Source organism: Callithrix jacchus, chromosome 3 (genome assembly GCF_049354715.1).
Source record: "Callithrix jacchus isolate 240 chromosome 3, calJac240_pri, whole genome shotgun sequence".
Lineage (NCBI taxonomy): Eukaryota > Metazoa > Chordata > Mammalia > Primates > Cebidae > Callithrix > Callithrix jacchus.
In genome coordinates this window covers 170,469,753-170,482,890 of record NC_133504.1, presented here as the reverse complement: position 1 = coordinate 170,482,890, position 13,138 = coordinate 170,469,753, and the positions used below count along the sequence as shown (strand labels likewise).

The 13,138-nt window shown below is 38.2% G+C and overlaps 1 pseudogene; it reads right to left on the bottom strand.

The window, feature by feature from the left end:
- Window positions 1-1,551: 1,551 nt before the first annotated feature.
- The window catches only part of LOC144581691 (uncharacterized), a 149,298-nt pseudogene continuing 137,711 nt past the window's right edge, over window positions 1,552-13,138 (bottom strand).

Genomic DNA, 13,138 nt, shown 5'->3' with positions numbered 1-13,138 from the left:
CCAAGAAGTGAGAGCAGGGATTCTCAAAATTGAGCACGCATCAGAATCACCAGAAAGACTTGCTAAAACACATTGCTAGACATCACCCCCAGAGTTAGTGAAGAGGGACAAGAATTAAAGTCTTCATCAAGTTTTGAGGGTAATAATTTGAAAACCACACTTAATTAAAAAAAAAAAAAACTTTAGAACTAGAGACATAGAAGAAAGAATAAACCAGTGGGATTCAACAGAAAAAGAGAAAGCTGCATTCAGAAGATAGTCTGTGTAAGGAAAGCATCAGGAACCAGGTTGGAAAAATGAATTGAGACCAGGCATTCAGGGGTGCATTGTGCTGGAATGCCCTGCTGAGGGTACATGGAGTTAATGTTACAGGCAGGAAAATGATAGTTGACATCGTGGAGTTTATTCCAATTAACATGTAATGGAGACTTTGTTGAGCCTAGTATTGTGCTGAGTGCTGAGAATAATAAAGTTGATTTTTTTCAGTAAGACAAATCCTTAGTTATTCTCAAGAGAAAGGAAGACCAATCCAAATGTGAAGTGGGCCTTCGATGGTGACTTTACCAAAGTGAAATGAACAACTAAAATTAATGATATTTGAGAGAAAAATCAAGAAGATGTCTAAAGAGAACCCACTGTCCTTGCTACTAGCTTGCTGTGTGAGCTTCAGCACACCATGGCACCCCTCTGTTTTTCAAATGTGTTGGTTCTTAACAAATGATTTTTTCTAAGGATCTTCCTGTCTCTGAAGGTACATGAGTCTATGATCAGACTGACGTCTAAAGCAGAGAGATGACTCAATGGTAATTTCAACATTATAGAATTAGAAAACTGCAAGAATTGTGAATCCATGAGAAAGATAAAAAATAATGTTGACATTTTCCATCTCATTCGGAAAATACTATGACCTTGCCTCAAAACGGAACAACAACCACAACAAAAACTAGTTCATCAGAATGTCTTTGTTTAAAAAGTTGCACTCAATTTTGGAGGTTAAGAATAGATAATGTATTGGGAGGCAGCAGATATGCATATAGATGAAGCCTAATTCAATGCAAACCTGTTAGTTTATTTATGTTATTAATATGATACCCTAGAGGATATAAACCAATTAAAAACCCATTTCAATTATTAATAGGGTCCCCTAATTGAAGGGACATAATAAATTAATTAAAATGTCCTCAGCTCTATTCACTAAGGAAAATACCTAAGTCAGGGAATGGATTGGACAAACAGATAGGTATTAAAGTCTCAAACTGGGCCCTATTCAACAGATAGAAAAAGTAGCTAATTCACAGAAGGTGTTTGAATGAGAAGCCCAGGAAAAGATTGCTGAAGAGATGAATTTTCCATTTCATTCTGTAGATGTAGTGTCCCAGACATGCCATCTGAATATGTCAGGAGTCAGTTTACTTACTTATAATGTAAAAACATTGAATCAAATAATTTCAACTGTTCTCTTGTGGTGGCCATTAGGAGTTGCAAATGAGTACATGAGTCAAAAAAGTCAATCCTAAACCTTCCAGGGATAATGAATCATTAATCAAGCTTTTACTGAGCGGACTCCAAGCCACATCTTGTGCTCCGAACTAAAGGGTAGGAAGGTGAAAAACAGTTCTTGATCTCAGGCAGCTCACTATCTGAGAGTGTCAGAAGTAGGTACCGAATAAGTGAAGCGAAAACAGGGGCTTGAAGTGAATACGTTGGCCTCAAGTTACAGGTCTTAAAAGAGATGGGCCTTAGTTTTCTGTTTCCTGGAGAAAAAAATTGCAAATATAACATTTCAGAGGGTGACTCTGTTTATCAGATAATACAGATATAAAGATTATAACCCAACACCTGGTAGATAAAATTCAATACAAAGGCTATTTTACTTTCCCAAGTCCTTTCCTATAAATGGAGATGTGCTGTCCTCTAGGGAGGTCCTTAGAGAATCTCAGGTTACTAAAGAAAAGGGATCTTTCCTGTTATTTTGTACTGAACTATTAACAAGAGTTTAGGGAAACCACAAAAAACAACAAATGGTTTCAATAGCCAAATTTTAATTGATTAAAAGAAACTCTGAACAGAATTTTTTTTCACTTTGTAACTGGGAAGTATACATATCAAAGAGAGTATATAAATACGTATATACATGTTAAAGGACATTAATAAAAATAAATAAAGTGGGGGAGGACTCAAGATGGCGCTGTGAGAACAACCCAGGATTGGAGCTCTTCTCGTTGAATCCGCAAACGGTGAGTCAGAGCGGCATTTCCAGACTGATCTTTGTTGCCCACAGAACGGGGAAACTCCCAAGTATAAAAAAGACATGGGACACCAGGCAGTAGGTCTGCCTGGCGAAGCCGGCAGCCGGGGCGCGGCGGCTGGCCCTACCCAGCAATCCCCACAGGGCGCGCTTGTCCGGGTGCCCTGTTGAACCGGCAACCTGAGACTTGAGAGGGCTGGACTTGAGACTGAATGAGACTTGGACAATAGGCCAGCCCAGGGGATTGCAGGGATTGGGATACCCAGTGGGACGAACAAAACCAAGATTTCAAACTATCCCGAGCAGACGGTCTGAGACGCTCTGTGGGGGAGGGGCGTCCACCACTACCGAGGCAACCCGCCCCAACTGAGATACACGCCCACTGCTGACACAGCCAGCCGTTGCCGAGGCAACCCGCCCCAACTGAGATACACGCCCACTGCTGACGCAGCCAGCCATTGCCGAGGCAACCCGCCCCAACTGAGATACACACCCATTGCTGACGCAGCCAGCCGTTGCCGAGGCAACCCGTCCCTACTGAGATACACGCCCTGCTGACGCAGCCTGCCGTTGCTGAGGCAACACGCTACAACGAAGAGACTCCGCCGCAGGGCGTGGCGGAGACCACAGCAGAGCCGGCAGGAACAGCGCGAATCACACAACAGCAGGGCGGAGCCTCGGCAGCCAAACAGTGGCTAGTCTGCCTTCTAGCTGGGCAGGACACCTGATCGGACATCCAAAAATAAAGCCCAAACCCCTCAACACAGAGCATTTGAGAAAAAAAAAAAAAGGGGGGGTTTTAATGAGCTCTGTTGCAGCAGAATCAAACATAGCAGCCTAACAGCCCTGAATGAACAACAGCGTGCACAGCTCAGCAATTAAACCCCTATAAAGTACAAACTGTCTCCTCAAGCAGCTCCCTGACCCCTCTATATCCAAAAGACTGACATTAGGCAGGCATCATCCTGGGACAAAGATAGCAGAAAAAGAAACTGGTAGCATCCCTCGCTGTGCCACAGCTACTAGAGGTGCACCCCAGACAAGCAGGGTCTGGAGCGGACCTCAGCAGTCGTACAGCGAAGGGGCTAGACTGGTAGAAGGAAAACCAAGCAACAGAAATACTTCATCATCAACATTCTGGGTGTCCACTCAGAGACCCAAACGAAAAGTCAGCAACTACGCAGACGACCAGCGGACAAATCCACAAAGATGGGAAGAAACCAGCGCAAAAAGGAGGAAAACACCCAAAACCAGAACACCTCGCCTCCTAGAAAGGACCAAAACTCCTCACCAGCAAGGGAGCAAAGCTGGACGGAGAATGACTGTGACGAAATGACGGAATTAGACTTCAGAAGATGGATAATGAGAAACTTTTGTGAGCTAAAAGATCATGTATTAAATCAATGCAAAGAAACTAAGAACCTTGAAAAAAGATTTGAAAAAAGATTCGAGGAAATGATAACAAGAATGGATACCTTAGAGAGGAATATGAATGAATTAAAGGAGCTGAAAAACACAATACGAGAACTTCGTGAAGCAAACACAAGTTTCAATAGCCGAATTGACCAAGCAGAAGAAAGAATATCTGAAGTCGAAGACCAACTCAATGAAATAAAACGAGAAACCAAGATCAGAGAAAAAAGCGCAAAAAGGAATGAACAAAGTCTCCAAGAAATGTGGGACTATGTGAAAAGACCTAACCTACGTTTGATAGGTGTACCAGAAGGGGACGAAGAGAATGAATCCAAGCTGGAAAATACTCTTCAGGACATCATCCAGGAGAATTTCCCCCACCTAGCAAGACAAGCCAACACTCAATTGCAGGAAATACAGAGAACACCACAAAGATATTCCGCAAGAAGAGCAACCCCAAGGCACATAATCGTCAGATTCAACAGGGTTGAAATAAAGGAGAGAATACTAAGGGCAGCCAGAGAGAAAGGTCGGGTCACCCACAAAGGGGAGCCCATCAGACTCACAGCAGATCTCTCGGCAGAAACACTACAAGCCAGAAGAGAGTGGGGGCCAATATTCAACATTCTTAAAGAAAAGAACTTTCAACCCAGAATTTCATATCCAGCCAAACTGAGCTTCAGAAGTGAAGGAAGAATAAAATCCTTTGTGAACAAGCAAGTACTCAGAGATTTTGTCACCACCAGGCCTGCTTTACAAGAGCTCCTAAAAGAGGCACTACACATAGAAAGGATCAATCAGTACCAGCCATTCCAAAATCACACTGAATGCTAAAGAGCTTCAACATAATGAAGAATCTACAACAACTAACAGGCAAAACAGCCACTTAGCATCAAAATGGCAGTATCAAATTCACACATAACAATATTAACCCTAAATGTAAATGGACTAAATGCACCAATCAAAAGACACAGACTGGCAAATTGGATAAAAATCCAAAACCCATCAGTGTGCTGTATCCAGGAAACCCATCTCACATGCAAGGATACACAAAGGCTCAAAATAAAGGGATGGAGGAAGATTTACCAAGCTAATGGAAAGCAAAAAAAAGCAGGAGTTGCAATTCTCATCTCTGATAAAATATACTTTAAAGCAACAAAGATCAAAAGAGACAAAGAAGGCCATTACATAATGGTAAAAGGATCGATACAACAAGAAGAGATAACGATCCTAAACATATATGGACCCAATACAGGAGCACCCAGATACATAAGGCAAGTTCTTAATGACTTACAAAAGGACTTAGACTCCCACACAGTAATAGTGGGAGACTTTAACACTCCACTGTCAATACTAGACAGATCAACCAGACAGAAAATCAACAAGGATATCCAGGGCTTGAACTCAGACCTGGAGCAAGCAAACCTGGTGGACATTTACAGAACTCTCCACCCCAAATCCGCAGAATACACATTCTTCTCAGCACCACATCACACCTACTCTAAAATTGACCACATAATTGGAAGTAAAGCACTGCTCAACAAATGCAAAACAACTGAAATCATAACAAACAGCCTCTCAGACCATAGTGCAATCAAGTTAGAACTCAGAATTCAGAAACCGACCCAGAACCGCACAGCTTCATGGAAACTGAACAACTGGCTCTTGAATGTTGACTGGGTAAACAACGAAATGAAGGCAGAAATAAAGAAGTTCTTCGAAACCAATGAGAATGAAGACACAACGTGCCAGAACCTCTGGGACACATTTAAAGCAGTCTCTAGAGGAAAGTATATAGCAATAAGTGCCCATATGAGGAGAATGGAGAGATCCAAAATTGACACCCTATCGTCAAAATTGAAAGAGCTAGAGGAGCAAGATCAAAAAAACTCAAAACCCAGCAGAAGACAAGAAATTACTAAGATCAGAGCTGAGCTGAAGGAGATTGAGACACGAAAAACCCTTCAAAAAATCAATAAATCCAAGAGCTGGTTTTTTGAAAAGATCAACAAAATAGACAGACCACTAGCCAGATTGATTAAAAAAAAGAGAGAGAAGAACCAAATAGATGCAATAAAAAATGATAAAGGGGAAATCACCACAGATTCCACAGAAATTCAAACCATCATCAGAGAATATTACAAACAACTCTATGCACATAAACTAGTAAACCTGGAAGAAATGGATAAATTCCTGGACTCCTGTGTCCTCCCAAGCCTAAACCAGGAGGAAGCTGAAACTATGAATAGACCAATAACAAGGTCTGAAGTCGAGGCAGCAATTAAGAGCCTACCTCACAAAAAAAGCCCAGGTCCAGACGGGTTCACAGCCGAATTCTACCAGACACACAAGGAGGAGCTGGTACCATTCCTTCTAAAACTATTTCAAACAATCCAAAAAGAGGGAATCCTTCCCAAATCATTTTATGAGACCAACATCATCCTGATACCAAAACCCGGCAGAGACCCAACGAGAAAAGAAAACTTCAGGCCAATATCCATGATGAACATAGATGCAAAAATCTTCAATAAAATATTGGCAAGCCGATTGCAACAGCAAATCAAAAAACTTATTCATCATGATCAAGTAGGATTCATCCCGGGGATGCAAGGCTGGTTCAACATATGCAAGTCTATCAACGTAATTCACCACATAAACAGAACCAAAAACAAAAACCACATGATTATCTCAATTGACGCAGAGAAGGCATTTGACAAAATTCAACAGCCCTTTATGCTAAAAACCCTCAATAAACTCGGTATCGATGGAACGTATCTCAAAGTAATAAAAGCTATTTATGACAAACCAACAGCCAATATCATACTGAATGGGCAAAAACTGGAAGCATTCCCTTTGAAATCTGGCACTAGACAAGGATGCCCTCTCTCACCACTCCTATTCAATATAGTACTGGAAGTTCTAGCCAGAGCAATCAGGCAAGAAAAAGAAATAAAGGGTATTCAAATAGGAAAGGTGGAAGCCAAATTGTCTCTATTTGCAGACGACATGATAGTATACCTAGAAGACCCCATTGCCTCAGCCCAAAAACTCCTGAAACTGATAAACAACTTCAGCAAAGTCTCAGGATATAAAATCAATGTGCAAAAATCACAAGCATTCGTCTACACCAATAACAGACTTAAAGAAAGCCAAATCAAGAGCGAACTGCCATTCGCAATTGCTACAAAAAGAATAAAATACCTTGGAATACAACTCACAAGGAACGTAAGGGACCTCTTCAAGGAGAACTACAAGCCACTGCTCAACGAAATCAGAGAGGACACAAACAGATGGAGAAACATTCCATGTTCATGGTTAGGAAGAATTAATATCCTGAAAATGGCTATACTGCCCAAAGTAATTTACAGAATCAACGCTATCCCCATCAAGCTACCATTGACTTTCTTCACAGAACTGGAAAAAACCACCATGAACTTCATATGGAACCAAAAGAGAGCCCGCATAGCCAAGTCAATTCTAAGCAAAAAGAACACAGCGGGGGGCATCACACTACCGGATTTCAAACTATACTACAAGGCTACAGTAATCAAAACAGCATGGTACTGGTACCAAAACAGAGATATAGACCAATGGAACAGAACAGAGGCACCGGAGGCAACACAACATACATACAACTATACAATCTTTGATAAACCTGACAAAAACAAGCAATGGGGAAAGGATTCCATGTTTAACAAATGGTGTTGGGAAAACTGGCTAGCCATGTGCAGAAAGCAGAAACTGGACCCCTTCCTGACACCTTACACTAAAATTAACTCCAGATGGATTAAAGACTTAAACATAAGACCTGGCACCATAAAAACCCTAGAAGGAAATCTAGGCAAAACTATCCAGGACATAGGAGTAGGCAAGGACTTCATGAACAAAACACCAAAAGCATTGGCAACAAAAGCCAAAATAGACAAATGGGACCTAATCAAACTCCACAGCTTCTGCACGGCAAAAGAAACAGTCACTAGAGTGGATCGGCAACCAACAGAATGGGAAAAAATTTTTGCAGTCTACCCATCTGACAAAGGGCTGATATCCAGAATTTACAAAGAACTCAAGCAGATTTACAGGAAAAAAACAAACAAGCCCATTCAAAAGTGGGCAAAGGATATGAACAGATACTTTACGAAAGAAGACATATATGAGGCCAACAATCATATGAAAAAATGCTCATCGTCACTGGTCATCAGAGAGATGCAAATCAAATCCACTTTGAGATACCATCTCACGCCAGTTAGAATGGCGATCATTAAAAAATCTGGAGACAACAGATGCTGGAGAGGATGTGGAGAAAAAGGAACACTTTTACACTGTTGGTGGGAGTGTAAATTAGTTCAACCATTGTGGAAGACAGTGTGGCGATTCCTCAAGGCCTTAGAAATAGAAATTCCATTTGACCCAGCAATCCCATTACTGGGTATATATCCAAAAGACTATAAATCGTTCTACTATAAGGACACATGTACACGAATGTTCATTGCAGCACTGTTTACAATAGCAAAGACCTGGATAATAGACTGGATTGGAAAAATGTGGCACATATACACCATGGAATATTATGCAGCAATCAGAAATGATGAGTTCGTGTCGTTTGTAGGGACATGGATGAATCTGGAGAACATCATCCTCAGCAAACTGACACAAGAACAGAAAATGAAACACCGCATATTCTCACTCATAGGTGGGTGATGAAAAATGAGAACACATGGACACAGAAAGGGGAGTACTAAACACTGGGGTCTATTGGGGGGAAAAGGGGAGGGCCAGTGGGAGGGGGAGGTGGGGAGGGATAGCCTGGGGAGAAATGCCAAATGCGGGTGAAGGGGAGAAGAAAAGCAAAGCACACTGCCATGTGTGTACCTACGCAACTGTCTCGCATGCTCTACTCATGTACCCCAAAACCTATAATCAAATAAAAAATTAAAAAAATAAAAAAATAAATAAATAAATAAATAAAGTAGGCTGGGCACAGTGGCTCACATCTTAATTCTAGAACTTTGATGTCCAGGGTTCTAGGACCTCACTTGAATCACTTGAGGTCAGGAGTTCAAGACCAGCCTGGCCAATATGGTGAAACCCTGTCTTTACTAAAAATACAAAGAAATTAGCTGGGGCAGGTGACAGATGCTTGCAATCCCAGCTACTCAGGAGGCTGAGGCAGGAGAATCACTTGAACCCAGGAGAAAGAGGCTGCAGTGAGTCGAGATTGTGCCACTGTACTCCAGCCTGGATGACAGAGCAAGACCCTGTCTCAATACATTAAATAAATAAATAAAGTTAGCCTCCTGTACCTAACATCAAACTTAAGAAATATCTCGAAGGCTCCTAAATGTACCTCTATAAACTAATTCAATATCTTTAGAGGTAACTGAATTTTTTGTGTTGATAATGTCAAAACTTTAATTTATATTTGTATTGCATACATATATATATACCTAAAGTACGTGCTATTTGGTTATAGCTGGTTTTGAACATTAAGTAAATAGAATAATACTTTATATTCTATGTTTTATATTCTATGTATTCAGTGATGATTTGCTTCTTTCATACATCTGATTTTTGAGATGTATCTATATTGTGGCATGTAATTAGTTTATTCATCTTTACTCTTATACATCATTAAGTAAATAATCACAAATTTATACATCCCACTATTAATGAACAGTTTTTGCTATTGAATGCAATTCTTCTAAAGATTTTCTTTCATATCTTTGTTGACTAGCATATGAGTTTCTCAAAGATACAGGTCTTTAAGAGTGGAATCACTGGCTACCAGATCTGTTGAGCCTTATTAAACATGCCAAATTGTTTTCCAGAATGGCTGTTTAATTTGGGAACCCCACCAATGATTATTCCGCTCGTGTGAAAATGCTTTGTATTTTCAGCTGTTACAGTGGTTTCCAATCTGGTAAGCAAACAATGGTTGTTTTAATTAGTTGTTCTTGTTCTCTGATTACTCAAAGTTGAGAATATTTTCATATGACTTGGGGTTGATTTGTGGTTTTCCTATTCTGAAATGTTTGTTCACATGTTTTGCACAGTTTTATATTAGGTTGTCTTTTTCTCATTGGTTTATAAAAGTTTTTATTAATTATAATTTCTTGCAGTAGTTCTTTGATGGTTTTATGTATTACAAATGTCATTTCTGAGGGCTTGCCTTCTTTTCAATCAGTACATAATGCTGAAAATCGGACCTTAAACCTACAGTAGGTTTTCTTTTATAGTTTGAGCTTTTCTATCTTAAGAAAACTTTTTAACGATTAAAAAAACTGGAAGAATCATGAATCCATGAGAGAGATAAAAATAATGTTTACATTTTTCATCTCAATTGGAAAAATACTATGACCTTACCTCAAAGTGGAACAACAACCTCAACAAAACCTAGTTCATTAGAATATCTTTGTTTAAAACATTGCATTCATTTCTGGATGTTAAGAATAGATAATGTGTTGGGAGGCAGCAGATATGCATATAGATGAAGCCGACTTCAGTGCAAACCTGTTAGTTTATTTACATTATTAATATGACACCTTATATTTACTATATGGCCTTCAAATGTTTTTATTTAATCATGCCAGACATTTGTTTATTTTGTTAGCTTTTTTCAATGAACTATCTTTTATAGTTTTAAATCCTCTGTAATTATGTATTTTTTTCTTTTTCATCAGGTCTATGCTAACCTTTGTTATTTGTTTTGTTATATTTTCTTTTAATCACTGTTTTCTAAATTAAGATAGATGCTTAATTTGTTAGCTTTCAAGATATCTTCTTTTCTACTGTAAGAACTTAAAACTATATATTTCTCTCTAATTATTGTGAAATGTAACAGCCTCCCACAAAATTTCTTGCATGATATATTTATTGTAATTTTGTTCTAAGTGTTTTTGAATTTTCATTATGATTTCTCTTTTGGTCCCAAAGTTTTAGTAGTATAATTTTAGGTATATTTTAAAACTTCTAAAATAGAGAAGTTTAAATTATGTCTTTGTTTTTTTGATTTCTAGCTTAATTGAATTTGATCAAAGGTTATATTTCAAATGATTTTAATTTAAAAAAATTTTTGGACTTTGCTTTTCGGCCAAACTACATTCATTTTTGGAAAATATTTTATTAGCTTTTAAGGTACAGAAATTATAGAAATTATACATTTAAAATTGTTATATCTTTTTAATTTAGTGAAAATATTAGAGTTCTGCATTGACTCTCCTTATGTCACATAAAGCTTCTTGATATATTAGTTTTCTCTTAATACAGCTCTGTAGTCTTCTATTATTAGATGGGTTTATGATTTTTCTACCATTTACTTACAATTGTGCTACATCTTTCTCTCTTTGCTGTTTATTTTAGGCAGCACATAGTAGAAGTCACTTCGGGAAAAAAAAAAAAAAAAAAAAAAAACACGTTAAAAAAAACATGAGGTCTCACTTGGTCACCCAGGCTGGAGTACAATGGCATAATCGTAGCTCACTGCAGCCTTGAACTACTGGGCTCAAGGTATCCTTCTGCGTTAGCCTCCTGAATCGCTGGGATGACAGTTATGCACCACAGTGTATAGCTAAGTTTTTAAAAAAATTTTGTAGAGATGGGAGTTTTTCATCATCTTACCCAGGCTGGTCTCAAACTCCTGGGCTGAAGCAATCCTTCCACCTTAGTCTTCCAAAGTGCTGGGATCACAGGAGTGTGTCGCCACACCTAGCCAGAAGTCTATTTTTAACCTAGTAAAATAATATTGATTTTTATGTATTGATTAGTCTGGTGACAGGTTAATCTTGATTAAGATAAACTATACATATTGTTTTACTTCTAAGAAATTATTTGTATTTTAATTTCTCCTGATTTATTTTTCTGTTTATTTTCTATCTTGCTTTTTCTTTGATTGATTGATTTTTGGTGGAATATTTCACTCTAGATTTTGTTTTTCCATATAAAGTTATACATTTGTACTCTTTCAGGTTTAGCCCTAGAAATTTTTAGCAATACAGATGATTTTAAATAACTCAGAATGTATCAACTCTAATCATTTCTTTCCAACTTATATGTTTTAGGCTAGTGTTTTCATATCACTTAGACTTATTCTTAAGTCACACTTATTGGGCAGGATTTTTATTCTTTTTAACAACCTGTGTTTGTCTTAATTTACACACATAATTGCATTTTATTTTCATGATCCCCTTAAATATCTGAATTTTCTTCTATAGGTGTTTTCATTTCTCCCAATATATACCCTTTATTCTTAAGGGTACTCCATTTTCTTAGTTTTTGCTTGTGTTTCTGAAAATGTCTTTGTATGCAGAAATTTAAGGTCACAATTTCACTGTGCTCTGCCTTTCATCTTGAGAATTCAGATGATCATCTAATTCCATATTCTTTGTGGATGACCTGTTTTTCTGCTCTGGATGTTTCAAATGTCTTAGAAAAGAAAAAAAGTGTCTATATGTGGATCTTGTTTTTTTTTCTTTTAGACAGAGTTTCACTCTGGTTGCCTAGGCTGGAGTGCAGTGGCGTGATCTCAGCTTACTGCAACCTCTGTCTTCCCAAGTTTAAGCAATTCTGCCCCAGCATCCTGAGTAGCTGGGATTGCCGGCACCCACCACTGCACCCAGCTACTTTTCTGTATTTTTAGTAGAGATGGGGTTTCATCATGTTGGCCAGGCTGGTCTTGAACTCCTAAGCTCACGTGATCTGCCGGATTCAGCCTCCCAAAGTGCTGGGATTACAGTCCTGAGCCACCGCACGGGCTTTTTTTTTTTTTTCAAATCTTGGTTGAGATGTGTTTTTTCCCTGAAACTGAAGATTGCTGGTTTTTATCACTTCAAGAAAACTTTCAGCCATTATCTCTTTCATTTGAGCCTTTGACTGATTTCCTCCAGATGCTGCTTCTGAAATTCTAAATATTTTTCCTTTAAGTTATTTAGTTTTCTATGCTGTATTGTTATTTATTCGGTACATTTTCAAGCTATCTAATTGTTTATTAGATTTTGGCCAGTCGTATATAGTAAATTATTTTGCCCTATGTGTAACAGATATTATTCCCCAGTCTTGATTTCTTTTGTCTTCATTCATAGTAATTTTCGTGTAGGTGAATTCATTATTAATTTATTTCATGGTGTTAGTGGGTTTTTTCTTTTAAAAATGTATTACACACTCCAGACTTACATAATAAATAGTCTTATATATTTAAAAGTTTATTTCATTTTAGACTTGTATATTCCAAATACATAGATTTCAAATTGAACTAAAGAAAGAATGCTATACAAAACTAGTTTTTCTTTGTTTCTAAATGGTAAATACATTTTGAAAGTATAAATGTCTTTACTGAATTAGTAGACTGCAAGCTCCTTCAGGAAAGACACTCCACTTTCTCATCATTAAACTCACAGAGCTAACCTCAGTGGCTAACACAAAGAAATTGCTCTACATAACTTTGAAGTAATCTTATAAACAAATTAGTGACCTTCAAAAATG